We start from the raw sequence: 24,816 nt of genomic DNA, 5'->3' as shown, positions 1-24,816 counted from the left end.
AAAACGAGACGAAGGAGGGTGAAAGAGAGCAAAACGAGACGAAGCAGGATGAAAGAGAGCGAAACGAGACGAAGGAGGGTGAAAGAGAGCGAAACGAAACGAAGGAGAGTGGAAGAGAGCGAAATGAGACGAAGGAGGTTGAAATAGAGCGAAACGAGACGAAGGAGGGTGAAAAAGAGCGAAACGAGACGAAGAAGGTTGAAAGAGAGCGAAACGAGATGAAGGAGTGTGAAAGAGAGTGAAACGAGGCGAAGGAAGGTGAAAGAGAGCGAATCGAGACAAAGAAGGGTGAAAGAGAGCGAAACGAGACGAAGGAAGGTGGAAGAGAGCGAACCGAGACGAAGGAGTTTGAAAGAGGGCAAAACGAGACGATGGAGGGTGGAAGAGAGCGAAACGAGATGAAGGAGGGTGAAAGAGAGAGAAATGAGATGAAGGAGGGTGAAAGAGAGCGAAACAAGATGAAGGAGGGTGAAAGGGAGCGAAACGAGACGAAGGAGGGAGAAAGAGAGTGAAACGAGGCGAAGGAAGGTGAAAGAGAGCGAAACGAGACAAAGGAGGGTGAAAGAGAGCGCAACGAGACGAAGGAAGGTGAAAGAGAGCGAAACGACACAAAGGAGGGTGAAAGAGAGCGAAGCAAGATGAAGGAGGGTGAAAGAGAGCGAAACGAGATGAAGGAGGGTGAAAAAGAGCGAAACAAGACGAAGGAGGGTGAAAGAGAGCAAAATGAGACAAAGGAGGGTGAAGGAGAGCAAAACAAGATGAAGGAGGGTGAAAGAGAGCTAAACGAGACGAAGGTGGGTGAAAGAGAGCTAACTGAGACGAAGGAGGGTGAAAGAGAGCGAAACGAGTAGATGGAGGGTGAAAGAGTGCGAAACTAGATGAAGCAGGGTGAAAAAGAGCGAAACAAGACGAAGGAGGGTGAAAGAGAGTGAAACGAGACGATGGATTGTGGAAGAGAGCAAAACGAGGTGAAGGAGGCTGAAAGAGAGCGAAACGAGACGAAGGAGAGTGAAAGAGAGCGAACCGAGACGAAGGAGGGTGATAGAGAGCGAAACGAGATGAAGGAGGGTGAAAGAGAGCGAAACGAGATGAAGAAGGGTGAAAGAGGGCAAAACGAGGCGAAGGAGTGTTGAAGAGAGCGAAACGAGACGAAGGAGGGTCAAAGAGAGTGAAACGAGATGAAGGGGGGTGAAAGAGAGCGAAACGAGACGAAGGAGGTGAAAGAGAGCGAAACGAGACGAAGGAGGGTGAAAGAGAGCTAACCGAGCCGAAGGAGGGTGAAATAGAGCGAAACGAGTAGATGGAAGGTGAAAGAGAGCGAAACGAGACGAAGGAGGGTGAAAGAGAGTGAAACAAGAAAAAGGAGGGTGAAAGAGAGTGAAACGAGACGAAGGAAGGTGAAAGAGAGCGAAACGAGACGAAGGAGGGGGAAGGAGAGCGAAACGAGACGAAGGAGGGTGAAAGAGAGCGAAACGAGATGAAGAAGGGTGAAAGAGGGCGAAATGAGACGAAGGAGGGTGAAGGAGAGCAAAACAAGATGAAGGAGGGTGAAAGAGAGCAAAACGAGACGAAGGAGGGTGAAAGAGAGCTAACTGAGACGAAGGAGGGTGAAAGAGAGCTAACTGAGACGAAGGAGGGTGAAAGAGAGCGAAACGAGTAGATGGAGGGTGAAAGAGTGCGAAACGAGACGATGGATTGTGGAAGAGAGCAAAACGAGGTGAAGGAGGCTGAAAGAGAGCGAAACGAGACGAAGGAGGGTGAAAGAGAGCGAAACGAGACGAAGGAGGGTGAAAGAGAGCGAAACGAGGCGAAGGAGGGTGAAAGAGAGCGAAACGAGACGAAGGAGGGTGAAAGACAGCAAAATGAGACAAAGGAGGGTGAAGGTGAGCAAAACAAGATGAAGGAGGGTGAAAGAGAGCAAAACGAGACGAAGGAGGGTGAAAGAGAGCTAACTGAGACGAAGGAGGGTGAAAGAGAGCGAAACGAGTAGATGGAGGGTGAAAGAGTGCGAAACGAGACGATGGATTGTGGAAGAGAGCAAAACGAGGTGAAGGAGGCTGAAAGAGAGCGAAACGAGACGAAGGAGGGTGAAAGAGAGCGAACCGAGACGAAGGAGGGTGAAAGAGTGCGAACCGAGGTGAAGGAGGGTGAAAGAGAGCGAAACGAGACGAAGGAGGGTCAAACAGAGCGAAACGAGACGAAAGAGGGTGTAAGAGGGCGAAACAAGACGAAGGAGGGTGGAAGAGAGCGAAATGAGATGAAGGAGGGTGAAAGAGAGAGAAACGAGACGAAGGAAGGTGAAAGAGAGCGAAACGAGATGAAGGAGTGTGAAAGAGAGCGAAACGAGACGAAGGAGGGTGAAAGAGAGCGAAATGAGATGAAGGAGGGTGAAAGAGAGCGAAACGAGACGAAGGAGGGTGAAAGAGAGCTAACCGAGATGAAGGAGGGTGAAAGAGAGCGAAACGAGTAGAAGGAAGGTGAAAGAGAGCGAAACGAGACGAAGGAGGGTGAAAGAGAGCGAAACGAGACGAAGGAGGGTGATAGAGAGCGAAACGAGATGAAGGAGGGTGAAAGAGAGCGAAACGAGATGAAGAAGGGTGAAAGAGGGCAAAACGAGACGAAGGAGTGTTGAAGAGAGCGAAACGAGACAAAGGAGGGTCAAAGAGAGTGAAACGAGATGAAGGAGGGTGAAAGAGAGCGAAACGAGACGAAGGAGGGTGAAAGAGAGCGAAACGAGACGAAGGAGGGTGAAAGAGAGCTAACCGAGATGAAGGAGGGTGAAAGAGAGCGAAACGAGTAGAAGGAAGGTGAAAGAGAGCGAAACGAGACGAAGGAGGGTGAAAGAGAGCGAAACGAGATGAAGGAAGGTGAAAGAGAGCGAAACGAGACGAAGGAGGGTGATAGAGAGCGAAACGAGATGAAGGAGGGTGAAAGAGAGCGAAACGAGATGAAGAAGGGTGAAAGAGGGCAAAACGAGACGAAGGAGTGTTGAAGAGAGCGAAACGAGACGAAGGAGGGTCAAAGAGAGTGAAACGAGATGAAGGAGGGTGAAAGAGAGCGAAACGAGACGAACGAGGGTGAAAGAGTGCGAAACGAGACGAAGGAGGGTGAAAGAGAGTGAAACAAGAAAAAGGAGGGTGAAAGAGAGTGAAACGAGACGAAGGAAGGTGAAAGAGAGCGAAACGAGATGAAGGAGGGGGAAGGAGAGCGAAACGAGACGAAGGAGGGTGAAAGAGAGCGAAACGAGATGAAGAAGGGTGAAAGAGGGCGAAACGAGACGAAGGAGGGTAGAAGAGAGCGAAACGAGACGAAGGAGGGTCAAAGAGAGCGAAACGAGACAAAGGAGGGTGGAAGAGAGCAAAACGAGACGAAGGAGGGTGAAAGAGAGCAAAACGAGACGAAGCAGGATGAAAGAGAGCGAAACGAGACGAAGGAGGGTGAAAGAGAGCGAAACGAAACGAAGGAGAGTGGAAGAGAGCGAAATGAGACGAAGGAGGTTGAAATAGAGCGAAACGAGACGAAGGAGGGTGAAAAAGAGCGAAACGAGACGAAGAAGGTTGAAAGAGAGCGAAACGAGATGAAGGAGTGTGAAAGAGAGTGAAACGAGGCGAAGGAAGGTGAAAGAGAGCGAATCGAGACAAAGAAGGGTGAAAGAGAGCGAAACGAGACGAAGGAAGGTGGAAGAGAGCGAACCGAGACGAAGGAGTTTGAAAGAGGGCAAAACGAGACGATGGAGGGTGGAAGAGATCGAAACGAGATGAAGGAGGGTGAAAGAGAGTGAAATGAGATGAAGGAGGGTGAAAGAGAGCGAAACAAGATGAAGGAGGGTGAAAGGGAGCGAAACGAGACGAAGGAGGGAGAAAGAGAGTGAAACGAGGCGAAGGAAGGTGAAAGAGAGCGAAACGAGACAAAGGAGGGTGAAAGAGAGCGCAACGAGACGAAGGAAGGTGAAAGAGAGCGAAACGACACAAAGGAGGGTGAAAGAGAGCGAAGCAAGATGAAGGAGGGTGAAAGAGAGCGAAACGAGATGAAGGAGGGTGAAAGAGAGCGAAACGAGATGAAGAAGGGTGAAAGAGGGCAAAACGAGACGAAGGAGTCATTAAGAGAGCGAAACGAGACGAAGAAGGGTCAAAGAGAGTGAAACGAGATGAAGGAGGGTGAAAGAGAGCGAAACGAGACGAAGGAGGGTGAAAGAGAGCGAAACGAGACGAAGGAGGGTGAAAGAGAGCTAACCGAGATGAAGGAGGGTGAAAGAGAGCGAAACGAGTAGAAGGAAGGTGAAAGAGAGCGAAACGAGACGAAGGAGGGTGAAAGAGAGCGAAACGAGATGAAGGAAGGTGAAAGAGAGCGAAACGAGACGAAGGAGGGTGATAGAGAGCGAAACGAGATGAAGGAGGGTGAAAGAGAGCGAAACGAGATGAAGAAGGGTGAAAGAGGGCAAAACGAGACGAAGGAGTGTTGAAGAGAGCGAAACGAGACGAAGGAGGGTCAAAGAGAGTGAAACGAGATGAAGGAGGGTGAAAGAGAGCGAAACGAGACGAAGGAGGGTGAAAGAGAGCGAAACGAGACGAAGGAGGGTGAAAGAGAGTGAAACAAGAAAAAGGAGGGTGAAAGAGAGTGAAACGAGACGAAGGAAGGTGAAAGAGAGCGAAACGAGATGAAGGAGGGGGAAGGAGAGCGAAACGAGACGAAGGAGGGTGAAAGAGAGCGAAACGAGATGAAGAAGGGTGAAAGAGGGCGAAACGAGACGAAGGAGGGTAGAAGAGAGCGAAACGAGACGAAGGAGGGTCAAAGAGAGCGAAACGAGACAAAGGAGGGTGGAAGAGAGCAAAACGAGACGAAGGAGGGTGAAAGAGAGCAAAACGAGACGAAGCAGGATGAAAGAGAGCGAAACGAGACGAAGGAGGGTGAAAGAGAGCGAAACGAAACGAAGGAGAGTGGAAGAGAGCGAAATGAGACGAAGGAGGTTGAAATAGAGCGAAACGAGACGAAGGAGGGTGAAAAAGAGCGAAACGAGACGAAGAAGGTTGAAAGAGAGCGAAACGAGATGAAGGAGTGTGAAAGAGAGTGAAACGAGGCGAAGGAAGGTGAAAGAGAGCGAATCGAGACAAAGAAGGGTGAAAGAGAGCGAAACGAGACGAAGGAAGGTGGAAGAGAGCGAACCGAGACGAAGGAGTTTGAAAGAGGGCAAAACGAGACGATGGAGGGTGGAAGAGAGCGAAACGAGATGAAGGAGGGTGAAAGAGAGTGAAATGAGATGAAGGAGGGTGAAAGAGAGCGAAACAAGATGAAGGAGGGTGAAAGGGAGCGCAACGAGACGAAGGAGGGAGAAAGAGAGTGAAACGAGGCGAAGGAAGGTGAAAGAGAGCGAAACGAGACAAAGGAGGGTGAAAGAGAGCGCAACGAGACGAAGGAAGGTGAAAGAGAGCGAAACGACACAAAGGAGGGTGAAAGAGAGCGAAGCAAGATGTAGGAGGGTGAAAGAGAGCGAAACGAGATGAAGGAGGGTGAAAAAGAGCGAAACAAGACGAAGGAGGGTGAAAGAGAGCAAAATGAGACAAAGGAGGGTGAAGGAGAGCAAAACAAGATGAAGGAGGGTGAAAGAGAGCTAAACGAGACGAAGGTGGGTGAAAGAGAGCTAACTGAGACGAAGGAGGGTGAAAGAGAGCGAAACGAGTAGATGGAGGGTGAAAGAGTGCGAAACTAGATGAAGCAGGGTGAAAAAGAGCGAAACAAGACGAAGGAGGGTGAAAGAGAGTGAAACGAGACGATGGATTGTGGAAGAGAGCAAAACGAGGTGAAGGAGGCTGAAAGAGAGCGAAACGAGACGAAGGAGTGTGAAAGAGAGCGAACCGAGACGAAGGAGGGTGAAAGAGTGCGAACCGAGGCGAAGGAGGGTGAAAAAGAGCGAAACGAGACGAAGGAGGGTCAAACAGAGCGAAACGAGACAAAAGAGGGTGAAAGAGGGCGAAACAAGACGAAGGAGGGTGGAAGAGAGCGAAATGAGACGAAGGAGAGTGAAAGAGAGCGAAACGAGACGAAGGAGGGTGAAAGAGAGCGAAACGAGATGAAGGAGGGTCAAAGAGAGTGAAACGAGATGAAGGAGGGTGAAAGAGAGCGAAACGAGACGAAGGAGGGTGAAAGACAGCGAAACGAGACGAAGGAGGGTGAAAGAGAGCTAACCGAGCCGAAGGAGGGTGAAATAGAGCGAAACGAGTAGATGGAAGGTGAAAGAGAGCGAAACGAGACGAAGAAGGGTGAAAGAGAGCGAAACGAGATGAAGGAAGGTGAAAGAGAGCGAAACGAGACGAAGGAGGGTGATAGAGAGCGAAACGAGATGAATGAGGGTGAAAGAGAGCGAAACGAGATGAAGAAGGGTGAAAGAGGGCAAAACGAGATGAAGGAGTGTTGAAGAGAGCGAAACGAGACGAAGGAGGGTCAAAGAGAGTGAAACGAGATGAAGGAGGGTGAAAGAGAGCGAAACGAGACGAAGGAGGGTGAAAGAGAGCGAAACGAGACGAAGGAGGGTGAAAGAGAGCTAACCGAGCCGAAGGAGGGTGAAATAGAGCGAAACGAGTAGATGGAAGGTGAAAGAGAGCGAAACGAGACGAAGGAGGGTGAAAGAGAGCCAAACGAGACGAAGGAGGGTGAAAGAGAGTGAAACAAGAAAAAGGAGGGTGAAAGAGAGTGAAACGAGACAAAGGAAGGTGAAAGAGAGCGAAACGAGACGAAGGAGAGCGAAACGAGACGAAGGAGGGTGAAAGAGAGCGAAACGAGATGAAGAAGGGTGAAAGAGGGCGAAACGAGACGAAGGAGGGTAGAAGAGAGCGAAACGAGACGTAGGAGGGTTAAAGAGAGCGAAACGAGACAAAGGAGGGTGGAAGAGAGCAAAACGAGACGAAGGAGGGTGAAAGAGAGCAAAACGAGACGAAGTAGGATGAAAGAGAGCGAAACGAGACGAAGGAGGGTGAAAGAGAGCGAAACGAAACGAAGGAGAGTGGAAGAGAGCGAAATGAGACGAAGGAGGTTGAAATAGAGCGAAACGAGACGAAGAAGGTTGAAAGAGAGCGAAACGAGATGAAGGAGTGTGAAAGAGAGTGAAACGAGGCGAAGGAAGGTGAAAGAGAGCGAATCGAGACAAAGAAGGGTGAAAGAGAGCGAAACGAGACGAAGGAAGGTGGAAGAGAGCGAACCGAGACGAAGGAGTTTGAAAGAGGGCAAAACGAGACGATGGAGGGTGGAAGAGAGCGAAACGAGATGAAGGAGGGTGAAAGAGAGCGAAATGAGATGAAGGAGGGTGAAAGAGAGCGAAACAAGATGAAGGAGGGTGAAAGGGAGCGAAACGAGACGAAGGAGGGAGAAAGAGAGTGAAACGAGGCGAAGGAAGGTGAAAGAGAGCGAAACGAGACAAAGGAGGGTGAAAGAGAGCGCAACGAGACGAAGGAAGGTGAAAGAGAGCGAAACGATACAAAGGAGGGTGAAAGAGAGCAAAGCAAGATGAAGGAGGGTGAAAGAGAGCGAAACGAGATGAAGGAGGGTGAAAGAGAGCGAAACTAGACGAAGGAGGGTGAAAGAGAGTGAAACGAGACGAAGGAGGGTGAAAGAGAGCTAACCGAGACGAAGGAGGGTGAAAGAGAGCGAAACGAGACAAAGGAGGGTGAAAGAGAGCGAAACGAGATGAAGAAGGGTGAAAGAGGCCGAATCGAGACGAAAGAGGGTAGAAGAGAGCGAAACGAGACGAAGGAGGGTCAAAGAGAGCGAAACGAGACGAAGGAGGGTGGAAGAGAGCAAAACGAGACGAAGGAAGGTGAAAGAGAGCAAAACGATACAATGGAGGGTGAAAGAGAGCGAAGCAAGATGATGGAGGGTGAAAGAGAGCGAAACGAGATGAAGGAGGGTGAAAGAGAGCGAAACGAGATGAAGAAGGGTGAAAGAGAGTGAAACGAGGCGAAGGAAGGTGAAAGAGAGTGAAACGAGACGAAGGAGGGTGAAAGAGAGCAAAATGAGACAAAGGAGGGTGAAGGAGAGCAAAACAAGATGAAGGAGGGTGAAAGAGAGCGAAACGAGATGAAGAAGGGTGAAAGAGGGCAAAACGAGACGAAGGAGTGTTGAAGAGAGCGAAACGAGACGAAGGAGGGTCAAAGAGAGTGAAACGAGATGAAGGAGGGTGAAAGAGAGCGAAACGAGACGAAGGAGGGTGAAAGACAGCGAAACGAGACGAAGGAGGGTGAAAGAGAGCTAACCGAGCCGAAGGAGGGTGAAATAGAGCGAAACGAGTAGATGGAAGGTGAAAGAGAGCGAAACGAGACGAAGAAGGGTGAAAGAGAGCGAAACGAGATGAAGGAAGGTGAAAGAGAGCGAAACGAGACGAAGGAGGGTGATAGAGAGCGAAACGAGATGAATGAGGGTGAAAGAGAGCGAAACGAGATGAAGAAGGGTGAAAGAGGGCAAAACGAGACGAAGGAGTGTTGAAGAGAGCGAAACGAGACGAAGGAGGGTCAAAGAGAGTGAAACGAGATGAAGGAGGGTGAAAGAGAGCGAAACGAGACGAAGGAGGGTGAAAGAGAGCGAAACGAGACGAAGGAGGGTGAAAGAGAGCTAACCGAGCCGAAGGAGGGTGAAATAGAGCGAAACGAGTAGATGGAAGGTGAAAGAGAGCGAAACGAGACGAAGGAGGGTGAAAGAGAGCCAAACGAGACGAAGGAGGGTGAAAGAGAGTGAAACAAGAAAAAGGAGGGTGAAAGAGAGTGAAACGAGACGAAGGAGGGTGAAAGAGAGCGAAACGAGACGAAGGAGGGTGAAAGAGAGCGAAACGAGACGAAGGAGGGTGAAAGAGAGCTAACCGAGCCGAAGGAGGGTGAAATAGAGCGAAACGAGTAGATGGAAGGTGAAAGAGAGCGAAACGAGACGAAGGAGGGTGAAAGAGAGCCAAACGAGACGAAGGAGGGTGAAAGAGAGTGAAACAAGAAAAAGGAGGGTGAAAGAGAGTGAAACGAGACAAAGGAAGGTGAAAGAGAGCGAAACGAGACGAAGGAGAGCGAAACGAGACGAAGGAGGGTGAAAGAGAGCGAAACGAGATGAAGAAGGGTGAAAGAGGGCGAAACGAGACGAAGGAGGGTAGAAGAGAGCGAAACGAGACGTAGGAGGGTTAAAGAGAGCGAAACGAGACAAAGGAGGGTGGAAGAGAGCAAAACGAGACGAAGGAGGGTGAAAGAGAGCAAAACGAGACGAAGTAGGATGAAAGAGAGCGAAACGAGACGAAGGAGGGTGAAAGAGAGCGAAACGAAACGAAGGAGAGTGGAAGAGAGCGAAATGAGACGAAGGAGGTTGAAATAGAGCGAAACGAGACGAAGGAGGGTGAAAAAGAGCGAAACGAGACGAAGAAGGTTGAAAGAGAGCGAAACGAGATGAAGGAGTGTGAAAGAGAGTGAAACGAGGCGTAGGAAGGTGAAAGAGAGCGAATCGAGACAAAGAAGGGTGAAAGAGAGCGAAACGAGACGAAGGAAGGTGGAAGAGAGCGAACCGAGACGAAGGAGTTTGAAAGAGGGCAAAACGAGACGATGGAGGGTGGAAGAGAGCGAAACGAGATGAAGGAGGGTGAAAGAGAGCGAAATGAGATGAAGGAGGGTGAAAGAGAGCGAAACAAGATGAAGGAGGGTGAAAGGGAGCGAAACGAGACGAAGGAGGGAGAAAGAGAGTGAAACGAGGCGAAGGAAGGTGAAAGAGAGTGAAACGAGACAAAGGAGGGTGAAAGAGAGCGCAACGAGACGAAGGAAGGTGAAAGAGAGCGAAACGATACAAAGGAGGGTGAAAGAGAGCAAAGCAAGATGAAGGAGGGTGAAAGAGAGCGAAACGAGATGAAGGAGGGTGAAAGAGAGCGAAACTAGACGAAGGAGGGTGAAAGAGAGTGAAACGAGACGAAGGAGGGTGAAAGAGAGCTAACCGAGACGAAGGAGGGTGAAAGAGAGCGAAACGAGACAAAGGAGGGTGAAAGAGAGCGAAACGAGATGAAGAAGGGTGAAAGAGGCCGAATCGAGACGAAAGAGGGTAGAAGAGAGCGAAACGAGACGAAGGAGGGTCAAAGAGAGCGAAACGAGACGAAGGAGGGTGGAAGAGAGCAAAACGAGACGAAGGAAGGTGAAAGAGAGCAAAACGATACAATGGAGGGTGAAAGAGAGCGAAGCAAGATGATGGAGGGTGAAAGAGAGCGAAACGAGATGAAGGAGGGTGAAAGAGAGCGAAACGAGATGAAGAAGGGTGAAAGAGAGTGAAACGAGGCGAAGGAAGGTGAAAGAGAGTGAAACGAGACGAAGGAGGGTGAAAGAGAGCAAAATGAGACAAAGGAGGGTGAAGGAGAGCAAAACAAGATGAAGGAGGGTGAAAGAGAGCTAAACGAGACGAAGGAGGGTGAAAGAGAGCTAACTGAGATGAAGGAGGGTGAAAGAGAGCTAACCAAGGCGAAGGAGGGTGAAAGAGAGCGAAACGAGTAGAAGGAAGGTGAAAGAGAGTGGAACGAGATGAAGGAGGGTGGAAGAGAGCGAAACGAGACGAAGGAGGGTGAAAGAGAGTGAAACGAGACGAAGGAAGGTGAAAGAGAGCGAACCGAGACGAAGGATGGTGATAGAGGGCGAAACGAGACGATGGAGTGTGGACGAGAACAAAACGAGGTGAAGGAGGCTGAAAGAGAGCGAAACGAGACGAAGGAGGGAGAAAGAGAGCGAAACGAGACGAAGGAGGGTGAAAGAGAGCGAAACGAGGCGAAGGAGGGTGAAAGAGAGCGAAACGAGACGAAGGAAGGTGAAAGAGAGCGTAACGAGACGAATGTGGGTGAAAGAGAGCGAAACGAGACGAAGGAGGGTTGAAGAGAGCGAAACGAGATGAAGGGGTGTCAAAGAGAGCGAAACGAGATGAAGGATGGTGAAAGAGAGCGAAACGAGACGAAGGAGGGAGAAAGAGAGCGAAACGAGACGAAGGAGGGTGAAAGAGAGCTAACAGAGACGAAGGAGGGTGAAAGAGAGCGAAACGAGTAGATGGAAGGTGAAAGAGAGTGAAACGAGGCGAAGGAAGGTGTAAGAGAGCGAATCGAGACAAAGAAGGGTGAAAACGAGCTAACCGAGATGAAGGAGGGTGAAAGTGAGCGAAACTAGACGAAGGAGGGTGAAGGAGAGCGAAACGAGACGAAGGAGGGTGAAAGAGAGCTAACAGAGACGAAGGAGGGTGAAAGAGAGCGAAACGAGTAGATGGAAGGTGAAAGAGAGCGAAACGAGACGAAGGATGGTGAAAGAGAACGAAACGAGACGAAGGAGAGTGAAAGAGAGCGAAACGAGACGAAGGAGGGTGAAAGAGAGCGAAACGAGACGAAGGAGGGTGAAAGAGAGCGAAACGAGACGAAGGAGGGTGAAAGAGAGCTAACAGAGACGAAGGAGGGTGAAAGAGAGCGAAACGAGTAGATGGAAGGTGAAAGAGAGCGAAACGAGACGAAGGAGGGTGAAAGAGAGCCAAACGAGACGAAGAAGGGTGAAAGAGAGCGAAACAAGACAAAGGAGGGTGAAAGAGAGCGAAAAGAGACGAAGGAAGGTGAAAGAGAGCGAAACGAGACGAAGGAGGGTGAAAGAGACCGAAACGAGACGAAGGAGGGTGAAAGAGAGCGAAACGAGACGAAGGAGGGTGAAAGAGAGCTAACCGAGACGAAGGAGGGTGAAAGAGAGCGAAACGAGACAAAGGAGGGTGAAAGAGAGCGAAACGAGATGAAGAAGGGTGAAAGAGGGCGAATCGAGACGAAAGAGGGCAGAAGAGAGCGAAACGAGACGAAGGAGGGTCAAAGAGAGCGAAACGAGACGCAGGAGGGTGGAAGAGAGCAAAATGAGACGAAGGAAGGTGAAAGAGAGCAAAACGATACAATGGAGGGTGAAAGAGAGCGAAGCAAGAAGAAGGAGGGTGAAAGAGAGCGAAACGAGATGAAGGAGGGTGAAAGAGAGCGAAACGAGATGAAGAAGGGTGAAAGAGAGTGAAACGAGGCGAAGGAAGGTGAAAGAGAGTGAAACGAGACGAAGGAGGGTGAAAGAGAGCAAAATGAGACAAAGGAGGGTGAAGGAGAGCAAAACAAGATGAAGGAGGGTGAAAGAGAGCTAAACGAGACGAAGGAGGGTGAAAGAGAGCTAACTGAGACGAAGGAGGGTGAAAGAGAGCGAAACGAGTAGATGGAGGGTGAAAGAGTGCGAAACTAGATGAAACAGGGTGAAAAAGAGCGAAACAAGACGAAGGAGGGTGAAAGAGAGTGAAACGAGACGATGGATTGTGGAAGTGAGCAAAACGAGGTGAAGGAGGCTGAAAGAGAGCGAAACGAGACGAAGGAGGGTGAAAGAGAGCGAACCGAGACGAAGGAGGGTGAAAGAGTGCGAACCGAGGCGAAGGAGGGTGAAAGAGAGCGAAACGAGACGAAGGAGTGTCAAACAGAGCGAAACGAGACGAAAGAGGGTGAAAGAGGGCGAAACAAGACGAAGGAGGGTGGAAGAGAGCGAAATGAGACGAAGGAGGGTGAAAGAGAGCGAAACGAGACGAAGGAGGGTGAAAGAGAGCGAAACGAGATGAAGGAGTGTGAAAGAGAGCGAAACGAGACGAAGGAGGGTGAAAGAGAGTGAAATGAGATGAAGGAGGGTGAAAGAGAGCGAAACGAGACGAAGGAGGGTGAAAGAGAGCTAACCGAGATGAAGGAGGGTGAAAGAGAGCGAAACGAGTAGAAGGAAGGTGAAAGAGAGCGAAACGAGACGAAGGAGGGTGAAAGAGAGCGAAACGAGATGAAGGAAGGTGAAAGAGAGCGAAACGAGACGAAGGAGGGTGATAGAGAGCGAAACGAGATGAAGGAGGGTGAAAGAGAGCGAAACGAGATGAAGAAGGGTGAAAGAGGGCAAAACGAGACGAAGGAGTGTTGAAGAGAGCGAAACGAGACGAAGGAGGGTCAAAGTGAGTGAAACGAGATGAAGGAGGGTGAAAGAGAGCGAAACGAGATGAAGGAGGGTGAAAGAGAGCGAAACGAGACAAAGGAGGGTGAAAGAGAGCAAAATGAGAGAAAGGAGGGTGAAGGAGAGCAAAACAAGATGAAGGAGGGTGAAAGAGAGCTAAACGAGACGAAGGAGGGTGAAAGAGAGCTAACTGAGACGAAGGAGGGTGAAAGAGAGCGAAACGAGTAGATGGAGGGTGAAAGAGTGCGAAACTAGATGAAGCAGGGTGAAAAAGAGCGAAACAAGACGAAGGAGGGTGAAAGAGAGTGAAACGAGACGATGGATTGTGGAAGAGAGCAAAACGAGGTGAAGGAGGCTGAAAGAGAGCGAAACGAGACGAAGGAGGGTGAAAGAGAGCGAACCGAGACGAAGGAGGGTGAAAGAGTGCGAACCGAGGCGAAGGAGGGTGAAAGAGAGCGAAACGAGACGAAGGAGTGTCAAACAGAGCGAAACGAGACGAAAGAGGGTGAAAGAGGGCGAAACAAGACGAAGGAGGGTGGAAGAGAGCGAAATGAGACGAAGGAGGGTGAAAGAGAGCGAAACGAGACGAAGGAGGGTGAAAGAGAGCGAAACGAGATGAAGGAGTGTGAAAGAGAGCGAAACGAGACGAAGGAGGGTGAAAGAGAGTGAAATGAGATGAAGGAGGGTGAAAGAGAGCGAAACGAGACGAAGGAGGGTGAAAGAGAGCTAACCGAGATGAAGGAGGGTGAAAGAGAGCGAAACGAGTAGAAGGAAGGTGAAAGAGAGCGAAACGAGACGAAGGAGGGTGAAAGAGAGCAAAACGAGATGAAGGAAGGTGAAAGAGAGCGAAACGAGACGAAGGAGGGTGATAGAGAGCGAAACGAGATGAAGGAGGGTGAAAGAGAGCGAAACGAGATGAAGAAGGGTGAAAGAGGGCAAAACGAGACGAAGGAGTGTTGAAGAGAGCGAAACGAGACGAAGGAGGGTCAAAGTGAGTGAAACGAGATGAAGGAGGGTGAAAGAGAGCGAAACGAGATGAAGGAGGGTGAAAGAGAGCGAAACGAGACAAAGGAGGGTGAAAGAGAGCGAAACGAGACGAAGGAAGGTGAAAGCGAGCGAAACGAGACGAATGTGGGTGAAAGAGAGCGAAACGAGACGAATGTGGGTGAAAGAGAGCGAAACGAGACGAAGGAAGGAGAAAGAGAGCGAAACGAGACGAAGGAGGGTGATAGAGAGCGAAACGAGATGAAGGAGGGTGAAAGAGAGCGAAACGAGATGAAGAAGGGTGAAAGAGGGCAAAACGAGACGAAGGAGTGTTGAAGAGAGCGAAACGAGACGAAGGAGGGTCAAAGTGAGTGAAACGAGATGAAGGAGGGTGAAAGAGAGCGAAACGAGATGAAGGAGCGTGAAAGAGAGCGAAACGAGACAAAGGAGGGTGAAAGAGAGCGAAACGAGACGAAGGAAGGTGAAAGCGAGCGAAACGAGACGAATGTGGGTGAAAGAGAGAGAAACGAGACGAATGTGGGTGAAAGAGAGCGAAACGAGACGAAGGAGGGTTGAAGAGAGCGAAACGAGATGAAGGGGTGTCAAAGAGAGCGAAACGAGACGAAGGATGGTGAATGAGAGCGAAACGAGACGAAGGAGGGTGAAAGAGAGCGAAACGAGACGAAGGAGGGTGAAAGAGAGCGAAACGAGATGAAGGAGGGTGAAAGAGAGCTAACAGAGACGAAGGAGGGTGAAAGAGAGCGAAACGAGTAGATGGAAGGTGAAAGAGAGCGAAACGAGATGAACGAGGGTGAAAGAGAGCCAAACGAGACGAAGAAGGGTGAAAGAGAGCGAAACAAGACAAAGGAGGGTGAAAGAGAGCGAAACGAGACGAAGGAATGTGAAAGAGAGCGAAACGAGACGAACGAGGGTGAAAGAGAGCGAAACGAGACGAAGGAGGGTGAAAGAGAGCGAAACGAGATGAAGGAGGGTGAAAGAGAGCTAACCGAGACGAAGGAGGGTGAAAGAGAGCGAAACGAGACAAAGGAGGGTGAAAGAGAGCGAAACGAGATGAAGAAGGGTGAAAGGGGGCGAATCGAGACGAAAGAGGGTAGAAGAGAGCGAAACGAGACGAAGGAGGGTCAAAGAGAGCGAAACGAGACGAAGGAGGGTGGAAGAGAGCAAAACGAGACGAAGGAAGGTGAAAGAGAGCAAAACGATACAATGGAGGGTGAAAGAGAGCGAAGCAAGAAGAAGGAGGGTGAAAGAGAGCGAAACGAGATGAAGGAGGGTGAAAGAGAGCGAAACGAGATGAAGAAGGGTGAAAGAGAGTGAAATGAGGCTAAGGAAGGTGAAAGAGAGTGAAACGAGATGAAGGAGGGTGAAAGAGAGCAAAATGAGACAAAGGAGGGTGAAGGAGAGCAAAACAAGATGAAGGAGGGTGAAAGAGAGCTAAACGAGACGAAGGACGGTGAAAGAGAGCTAACTGAGACGAAGGAGGGTGAAAGAGAGCGAAACGAGTAGATGGAGGGTGAAAGAGTGCGAAACTAGATGAAGCAGGGTGAAAAAGAGCGAAACAAGACGAAGGAGGGTGAAAGAGAGTGAAACGAGACGATGGATTGTGGAAGAGAGCAAAACGAGGTGAAGGAGGCTGAAAGAGCGAAACGAGACGAAGGAGGGTGAAAGAGAGCGAACCGAGACGAAGGAGGGTGAAAGAGTGCGAACCGAGGCGAAGGAGGGTGAAAGAGAGCGAAACGAGACGAAGGAGGGTCAAACAGAGCGAAACGAGACGAAAGAGGGTGAAAGAGGGCGAAACAAGACGAAGGAGGGTGGAAGAGAGCGAAATGAGACGAAGGAGGGTGAAAGAGAGCGAAACGAGACGAAGGAGGGTGAAAGAGAGCGAAACGAGATGAAGGAGTGTGAAAGAGAGCGAAACGAGACGAAGGAGGGTGAAAGAGAGCGAAATGAGATGAAGGAGGGTGAAAGAGAGCGAAACGAGACGAAGGAGGGTGAAAGAGAGCGAAACGAGACGAAGGAGGGTGAAAGAGAGCTAACCGAGCCGAAGGAGGGTGAAATAGAGCGAAACGAGTAGATGGAAGGTGAAAGAGAGCGAAACGAGACGAAGGAGGGTGAAAGAGAGCCAAACGAGACGAAGGAGGGTGAAAGAGAGTGAAACAAGAAAAAGGAGGGTGAAAGAGAGTGAAACGAGACGAAGGAAGGTGAAAGAGAGCGAAACGAGATGAAGGAGGGGGAAGGAGAGCGAAACGCGACGAAGGAGGGTGAAAGAGAGCGAAACGAGATGAAGAAGGGTGAAAGAGGGCGAAACGAGACGAAGGAGGGTAGAAGAGAGCGAAACGAGACGAAGGAGGGTCAAAGAGAACGAAACGAGACAATGGAGGGTGGAAGAGAGCAAAACGAGACGAAGGAGGGTGAAAGAGAGCAAAACGAGACGAAGTAGGATGAAAGAGAGCGAAACGAGACGAAGGAGGGTGAAAGAGAGCGAAACGAAACGAAGGAGTGTGGAAGAGAGCGAAATGAGACGAAGGATGTTGAAATAGAGCGAAACGAGACGAAGGAGGGTGAAAAAGAGCGAAACGAGACGAAGAAGGTTGAAAGAGAGCGAAACGAAATGAAGGAGTGTGAAAGAGAGTGAAACGAGGCGAAGGAAGGTGAAAGAGAGCGAATCGAGACAAAGAAGGGTGAAAGAGAGCGAAACGAGACGAAGGAAGGTGGAAGAGAGCGAACCGAGACGAAGGAGTTTGAAAGAGGGCAAAACGAGACGATGGAGTGTGGAAGAGAGCGAAACGAGATGAAGGAGGGTGAAAGAGAGCGAAATGAGATGAAGGAGGGTGAAAGAGAGCGAAACAAGACGAAGGAGGGTGAAAGGGAGCGAAACGAGACGAAGGAGGGAGAAAGAGTGAAACGAGGCGAAGGAAGGTGAAAGAGAGCGAAACGAGACAAAGGAGGGTGAAAGAGAGCGCAACGAGACGAAGGAAGGTGAAAGAGAGCGAAACGATACAATGGAGGGTGAAAGAGAGCGAAACGAGATGAAGGAGGGTGAATGAGAGCGAAACAAGTCGAAGAAGGGTGAAAGAGAGTGAAACGAGGCGAAGGAAGGTGAAGGAGAGTGAAACGAGACGAAGGAGGGTGAAAGAGAGCGAAACAAGACAAAGGAGGGTGAAGGAGAGCGAAACAAGACGAAAGAGGGTGAAAGAGAGCGAAACGAAACGAAGGAGTGTGGAAGAGAGCGAAATGAGATGAAGGAGGTTGAAATAGAGCGAAACGAGACGAAGGAGGGTGAAAAAGAGCGAAACGAGACGAAGAAGGTTGAAAGAGAGCGAAACGAGATGAAGGAGTGTGAAAGAGAGTGAAACGAGGCGAAGGAAGGTGAAAGAGAGCGAATCGAGACAAAGAAGGGTGAAAGAGAGCGAAACGAGACGAAGGAAGGTGGAAGAGAGCAAAACAAGATGAAGGAGGGTGAAAGAGAGCTAAACGAGACGAAGGACGGTGAAAGAGAGCTAACTGAGACGAAGGAGGGTGAAAGAGAGCGAAACGAGTAGATGGAGGGTGAAAGAGTGCGAAACTAGATGAAGCAGGGTGAAAAAGAGCGAAACAAGACGAAGGAGGGTGAAAGAGAGTGAAACGAGACGATGGATTGTGGAAGAGAGCAAAACGAGGTGAAGGAGGCTGAAAGAGCGAAACGAGACGAAGGAGGGTGAAAGAGAGCGAACCGAGACGAAGGAGGGTGAAAGAGTGCGAACCGAGGCGAAGGAGGGTGAAAGAGAGCGAAACGAGACGAAGGAGGGTCAAACAGAGCGAAACGAGACGAAAGAGGGTGAAAGAGGGCGAAACAAGACGAAGGAGGGTGGAAGAGAGCGAAATGAGACGAAGGAGGGTGAAAGAGAGCGAAACGAGACGAAGGAGGGTGAAAGAGAGCGAAACGAGATGAAGGAGTGTGAAAGAGAGCGAAACGAGACGAAGGAGGGTGAAAGAGAGCGAAATGAGATGAAGGAGGGTGAAAGAGAGCGAAACGAGACGAAGGAGGGTGAAAGAGAGCGAAACGAGACGAAGGAGGGTGAAAGAGAGCTAACCGAGCCGAAGGAGGGTGAAATAGAGCGAAACGAGTAGATGGAAGGTGAAAGAGAGCGAAACGAGACGAAGGAGGGTGAAAGAGAGCCAAACGAGACGAAGGAGGGTGAAAGAGAGTGAAACAAGAAAAAGGAGGGTGAAAGAGAGTGAAACGAGACGAAGGAAGGTGAAAGAGAGCGAAACGAGATGAAGGAGGGGGAAGGAGAGCGAAACGCGACGAAGGAGGGTGAAAGAGAGCGAAACGAGATGAAGAAGGGTGAAAGAGGGCGAAACGAGACGAAGGAGGGTAGAAGAGAGCGAAACGAGACGAAGGAGGGTCAAAGAGAACGAAACGAGACAATGGAGGGTGGAAGAGAGCAAAACGAGACGAAGGAGGGTGAAAGAGAGCAAAACGAGACGAAGTAGGATGAAAGAGAGCGAAACGAGACGAAGGAGGGTGAAAGAGAGCGAAACGAAACGAAGGAGTGTGGAAGAGAGCGAAATGAGACGAAGGATGTTGAAATAGAGCGAAACGAGACGAAGGAGGGTGAAAAAGAGCGAAACGAGACGAAGAAGGTTGAAAGAGAGCGAAACGAAATGAAGGAGTGTGAAAGAGAGTGAAACGAGGCGAAGGAAGGTGAAAGAGAGCGAATCGAGACAAAGAAGGGTGAAAGAGAGCGAAACGAGACGAAGGAAGGTGGAAGAGAGCGAACCGAGACGAAGGAGTTTGAAAGAGGGCAAAACGAGACGATGGAGTGTGGAAGAGAGCGAAACGAGATGAAGGAGGGTGAAAGAGAGCGAAATGAGATGAAGGAGGGTGAAAGAGAGCGAAACAAGACGAAGGAGGGTGAAAGGGAGCGAAACGAGACGAAGGAGGGAGAAAGAGTGAAACGAGGCGAAGGAAGGTGAAAGAGAGCGAAACGAGACAAAGGAGGGTGAAAGAGAGCGCAACGAGACGAAGGAAGGTGAAAGAGAGCGAAACGATACAATGGAGGGTGAAAGAGAGCGAAACGAGATGAAGGAGGGTGAATGAGAGCGAAACAAGTCGAAGAAGGGTGAAAGAGAGTGAAACGAGGCGAAGGAAGGTGAAGGAGAGTGAAACGAGACGAAGGAGGGTGAAAGAGAGCGAAACGAGACAAAGGAGGGTGAAGGAGAGCGAAACAAGACGAAAGAGGGTGAAAGAGAGCGAAACGAAACGAAGGAGTGTGGAAGAGAGCGAAATGAGATGAAGGAGGTTGAAATAGAGCGAAACGAGACGAAGGAGGGTGAAAAAGAGCGAAACGAGACGAAGAAGGTTGAAAGAGAGCGAAACGAGATGAAGGAGTGTGAAAGAGAGTGAAACGAGGCGAAGGAAGGTGAAAGAGAGCGAATCGAGACAAAGAAGGGTGAAAGAGAGCGAAACGAGACGAAGGAAGGTGGAAGAGAGCGAACCGAGACGAAGGAGTTTGAAAGAGGGCAAAACGAGACGATGGAGTGTGGAAGAGAGCGAAACGAGATGAAGGAGGGTGAAAGAGAGTGAAATGAGATGAAGGAGGGTGAAAGAGAGCGAAACAAGACGAAGGAGGGTGAAAGGGAGCGAAACGAGACGAAGGAGGGAGAAAGAGAGTGAAACGAGGCGAAGGAAGGTGAAAGAGAGCGAAACGAGACAAAGGAGGGTGAAAGAGAGCGCAACGAGACGAAGGAGGGAGAAAGAGAGCGAAACGAGACGAAGGAGGGTGAAAGAGAGCTAACAGAGACGAAGGAGGGTGAAAGAGAGCGAAACGAGTAGATGGAAGGTGAAAGAGAGCGAAACGAGAAGAAGGATGGTGAAAGAGATCCAAACGAGACGAAGGAGGGTGAAAGAGAGCGAAACAAGACAAAGGAGGGTGAAAGAGAGCGAAACGAGACGAAGGAAGGTGAAAGAGAGCGAAACGAGACGAAGGAGGGCGAAAGAGAGCTAACCGAGATGAAGGAGGGTGAAAGAGAGCGAAACGAGACGAAGGAGGGTGAAAGAGAGCAAAACGAGACGAAGGAGGGTGAAGGAGAGCGAAACGAGATGAAGATGGGTGAAAGAGGGCGCATCGAGACGAAAGAGGGTAGAAGAGAGCGAAACGAGACAAAGGAGGGTCAAAGAGAGCGAAACGAGACGAAGGAGGGTGGAAGAGAGCAAAACGAGATGAAGGAGGGTGAAAGAGAGCCAAATGAGACGAAGTAGGATGAAAGAGAGCGAAACGAGAAGAAGGAGGGTGAAAGTGAGCGAAACGAGACGAAGGAGAGAGGAAGAGAGCGAAATGAGACGAAGAAGGTTGAAAGAGAGCGAAACGAGACGAAGGAGTGTGAAAGAGAGTGAAACGAGGCGAAGGAAGGTGTAAGAGAGCGAATCGAGACAAAGAAGGGTGAAAACGAGCTAACCGAGATGAAGGAGGGTGAAAGTGAGCGAAACGAGACGAAGGAGGGTGAAGGAGAGCGAAACGAGACGAAGGAGGGTGAAAGAGAGCTAACAGAGACGAAGGAGGGTGAAAGAGAGCGAAACGAGTAGATGGAAGGTGAAAGAGAGCGAAACGAGACGAAGGATGGTGAAAGAGAACGAAACGAGACGAAGGAGAGTGAAAGAGAGCGAAACGAGACGAAGGAGGGTGAAAGAGAGCGAAACGAGACGAAGGAGGGTGAAAGAGAGCGAAACGAGACGAAGGAGGGTGAAAGAGAGCTAACAGAGACGAAGGAGGGTGAAAGAGAGCGAAACGAGTAGATGGAAGGTGAAAGAGAGCGAAACGAGACGAAGGAGGGTGAAAGAGAGCCAAACGAGACGAAGAAGGGTGAAAGAGAGCGAAACAAGACAAAGGAGGGGGAAAGAGAGCGAAAAGAGACGAAGGAAGGTGAAAGAGAGCGAAACGAGTCGAAGGAGGGTGAAAGAGACCGAAACGAGACGAAGGAGGGTGAAAGAGAGCGAAACGAGACGAAGGAGGGTGAAAGAGAGCTAACCGAGACGAAGGAGGGTGAAAGAGAGCGAAACGAGACAAAGGAGGGTGAAAGAGAGCGAAACGAGATGAAGAAGGGTGAAAGAGGGCGAATCGAGACGAAAGAGGGTAGAAGAGAGCGAAACGAGACGAAGGAGGGTCAAAGAGAGCGAAACGAGACGCAGGAGGGTGGAAGAGAGCAAAACGAGACGAAGGAAGGTGAAAGAGAGCAAAACGATACAATGGAGGGTGAAAGAGAGCGAAGCAAGAAGAAGGAGGGTGAAAGAGAGCGAAACGAGATGAAGGAGGGTGAAAGAGAGCGAAACGAGATGAAGAAGGGTGAAAGAGAGTGAAACGAGGCGAAGGAAGGTGAAAGAGAGTGAAACGAGACGAAGGAGGGTGAAAGAGAGCAAAATGAGACAAAGGAGGGTGAAGGAGAGCAAAACAAGATGAAGGAGGGTGAAAGAGAGCTAAACGAGACGAAGGAGGGTGAAAGAGAGCTAACTGAGACGAAGGAGGGTGAAAGAGAGCGAAACGAGTAGATGGAGGGTGAAAGAGTGCGAAACTAGATGAAGCAGGGTGAAAAAGAGCGAAACAAGACGAAGGAGGGTGAAAGAGAGTGAAACGAGACGATGGATTGTGGAAGAGAGCAAAACGAGGTGAAGGAGGCTGAAAGAGAGCGAAACGAGACGAAGGAGGGTGAAAGAGAGCGAACCGAGACGAAGGAGGGTGAAAGAGTGCGAACCGAGGCGAAGGAGGGTGAAAGAGAGCGAAACGAGACGAAGGAGTGTCAAACAGAGCGAAACGAGACGAAAGAGGGTGAAAGAGGGCGAAACAAGACGAAGGAGGGTGGCAGAGAGCGAAATGAGACGAAGGAGGGTGAAAGAGAGCGAAACGAGACGAAGGAGGGTGAAAGAGAGCGAAACGAGATGAAGGAGTGTGAAAGAGAGCGAAACGAGACGAAGGAGGGTGAAAGAGAGTGAAATGAGATGAAGGAGGGTGAAAGAGAGCGAAACGAGACGAAGGAGGGTGAAAGAGAGCTAACCGAGATGAAGGAGGGTGAAAGAGAGCGAAACGAGTAGAAGGAAGGTGAAAGAGAGCGAAACGAGACGAAGGAGGGTGAAAGAGAGCGAAACGAGATGAAGGAAGGTGAAAGAGAGCGAAACGAGACGAAGGAGGGTGATAGAGAGCGAAACGAGATTAAGGAGGGTGAAAGAGAGCGAAACGAGATGAAGAAGGGTGAAAGAGGGCAAAACGAGACGAAGGAGTGTTGAAGAGAGCGAAACGAGACGAAGGAGGGTCAAAGTGAGTGAAACGAGATGAAGGAGGGTGAAAGAGAGCGAAACGAGATGAAGGAGGGTGAAAGAGAGCGAAACGAGACAAAGGAGGGTGAAAGAGAGCGAAACGAGATGAAGGAAGGTGAAAGCGAGCGAAACGAGACGAATGTGGGTGAAAGAGAGCGAAACGAGACGAATGTGGGTGAAAGAGAGCGAAACGAGACGAAGGAAGGTGAAAGAGAGCGAAACGAGACGAAGGAGGGTGATAGAGAGCGAAACGAGATGAAGGAGGGTGAAAGAGAGCGAAACGAGATGAAGAAGGGTGAAAGAGGGCAAAACGAGACGAAGGAGTGTTGAAGAGAGCGAAACGAGACGAAGGAGGGTCAAAGTGAGTGAAACGAGATGAAGGAGGGTGAAAGAGAGCGAAACGAGATGAAGGAGGGTGAAAGAGAGCGAAACGAGACAAAGGAGGGTGAAAGAGAGCGAAACGAGACGAAGGAAGGTGAAAGCGAGCGAAACGAGACGAATGTGGGTGAAAGAGAGCGAAACGAGACGAATGTGGGTGAAAGAGAGCGAAACGAGACGAAGGAGGGTTGAAGAGAGCGAAACGAGATGAAGGGGTGTCAAAGAGAGCGAAACGAGACGAAGGATGGTGAATGAGAGCGAAACGAGACGAAGGAGGGTGAAAGAGAGCGAAACGAGACGAAGGAGAGTGAAAGAGAGCGAAACGAGATGAAGGAGGGTGAAAGAGAGCTAACAGAGACGAAGGAGGGTGAAAGAGAGCGAAACGAGTAGATGGAAGGTGAAAGAGAGCGAAACGAGATGAACGAGGGTGAAAGAGAGCCAAACGAGACGAAGAAGGGTGAAAGAGAGCGAAACAAGACAATGGAGGGTGAAAGAGAGCGAAACGAGACGAAGGAAGGTGAAAGAGAGCGAAACGAGACGAACGAGGGTGAAAGAGAGCGAAACGAGACGAAGGAGGGTGAAAGAGAGCGAAACGAGATGAAGGAGGGTGAAAGAGAGCTAACCGAGACGAAGGAGGGTGAAAGAGAGCGAAACGAGACAAAGGAGGGTGAAAGAGAGCGAAACGAGATGAAGAAGGGTGAAAGAGGGCGAATCGAGACGAAAGAGGGTAGAAGAGAGCGAAACGAGACGAAGGAGGGTCAAAGAGAGCGAAACGAGACGAAGGAGGGTGGAAGAGAGCAAAACGAGACGAAGGAAGGTGAAAGAGAGCAAAACGATACAATGGAGGGTGAAAGAGAGCGAAGCAAGAAGAAGGAGGGTGAAAGAGAGCGAAACGAGATGAAGGAGGGTGAAAGAGAGCGAAACGAGATGAAGAAGGGTGAAAGAGAGTGAAATGAGGCTAAGGAAGGTGAAAGAGAGTGAAACGAGATGAAGAAGGGTGAAAGAGAGCAAAATGAGACAAAGGAGGGTGAAGGAGAGCAAAACAAGATGAAGGAGGGTGAAAGAGAGCTAAACGAGACGAAGGACGGTGAAAGAGAGCTAACTGAGACGAAGGAGGGTGAAAGAGAGCGAAACGAGTAGATGGAGGGTGAAAGAGTGCGAAACTAGATGAAGCAGGGTGAAAAAGAGCGAAACAAGACGAAGGAGGGTGAAAGAGAGTGAAACGAGACGATGGATTGTGGAAGAGAGCAAAACGAGGTGAAGGAGGCTGAAAGAGCGAAACGAGACGAAGGAGGGTGAAAGAGAGCGAACCGGGACGAAGGAGGGTGAAAGAGTGCGAACCGAGGCGAAGGAGGGTGAAAGAGAGCGAAACGAGACAAAGGAGGGTCAAACAGAGCGAAACGAGACGAAAGAGGGTGAAAGAGGGCGAAACAAGACGAAGGAGGGTGGAAGAGAGCGAAATGAGACGAAGGAGGGTGAAAGAGAGCGAAACGAGACGAAGGAGGGTGAAAGAGAGCGAAACGAGATGAAGGAGTGTGAAAGAGAGCGAAACGAGACGAAGGAGGGTGAAAGAGAGCGAAATGAGATGAAGGAGGGTGAAAGAGAGCGAAACGAGACGAAGGAGGGTGAAAGAGAGCGAAACGAGACGAAGGAGGGTGAAAGAGAGCTAACCGAGCCGAAGGAGGGTGAAATAGAGCGAAACGAGTAGATGGAAGGTGAAAGAGAGCGAAACGAGACGAAGGAGGGTGAAAGAGAGCCAAACGAGACGAAGGAGGGTGAAAGAGAGTGAAACAAGAAAAAGGAGGGTGAAAGAGAGTGAAACGAGATGAAGGAAGGTGAAAGAGAGCGAAACGAGATGAAGGAGGGAGAAGGAGAGCGAAACGCGACGAAGGAGGGTGAAAGAGAGCGAAACGAGATGAAGAAGGGTGAAAGAGGGCGAAACGAGACGAAGGAGGGTAGAAGAGAGCGAAACGAGACGAAGGAGGGTCAAAGAGAACGAAACGAGACAATGGAGGGTGGAAGAGAGCAAAACGAGACGAAGGAGGGTGAAAGAGAGCAAAACGAGACGAAGTAGGATGAAAGAGAGCGAAACGAGACGAAGGAGGGTGAAAGAGAGCGAAACGAAACGAAGGAGTGTGGAAGAGAGCGAAATGAGACGAAGGATGTTGAAATAGAGCGAAACGA

Source organism: Scyliorhinus torazame, chromosome 31 (assembly GCF_047496885.1).
Source record: "Scyliorhinus torazame isolate Kashiwa2021f chromosome 31, sScyTor2.1, whole genome shotgun sequence".
Classification (NCBI taxonomy): Eukaryota; Metazoa; Chordata; class Chondrichthyes; order Carcharhiniformes; family Scyliorhinidae; genus Scyliorhinus; species Scyliorhinus torazame.
The sequence above is the reverse complement of the archived record's forward strand: the minus strand, read 5'-3'. Positions refer to the sequence as shown.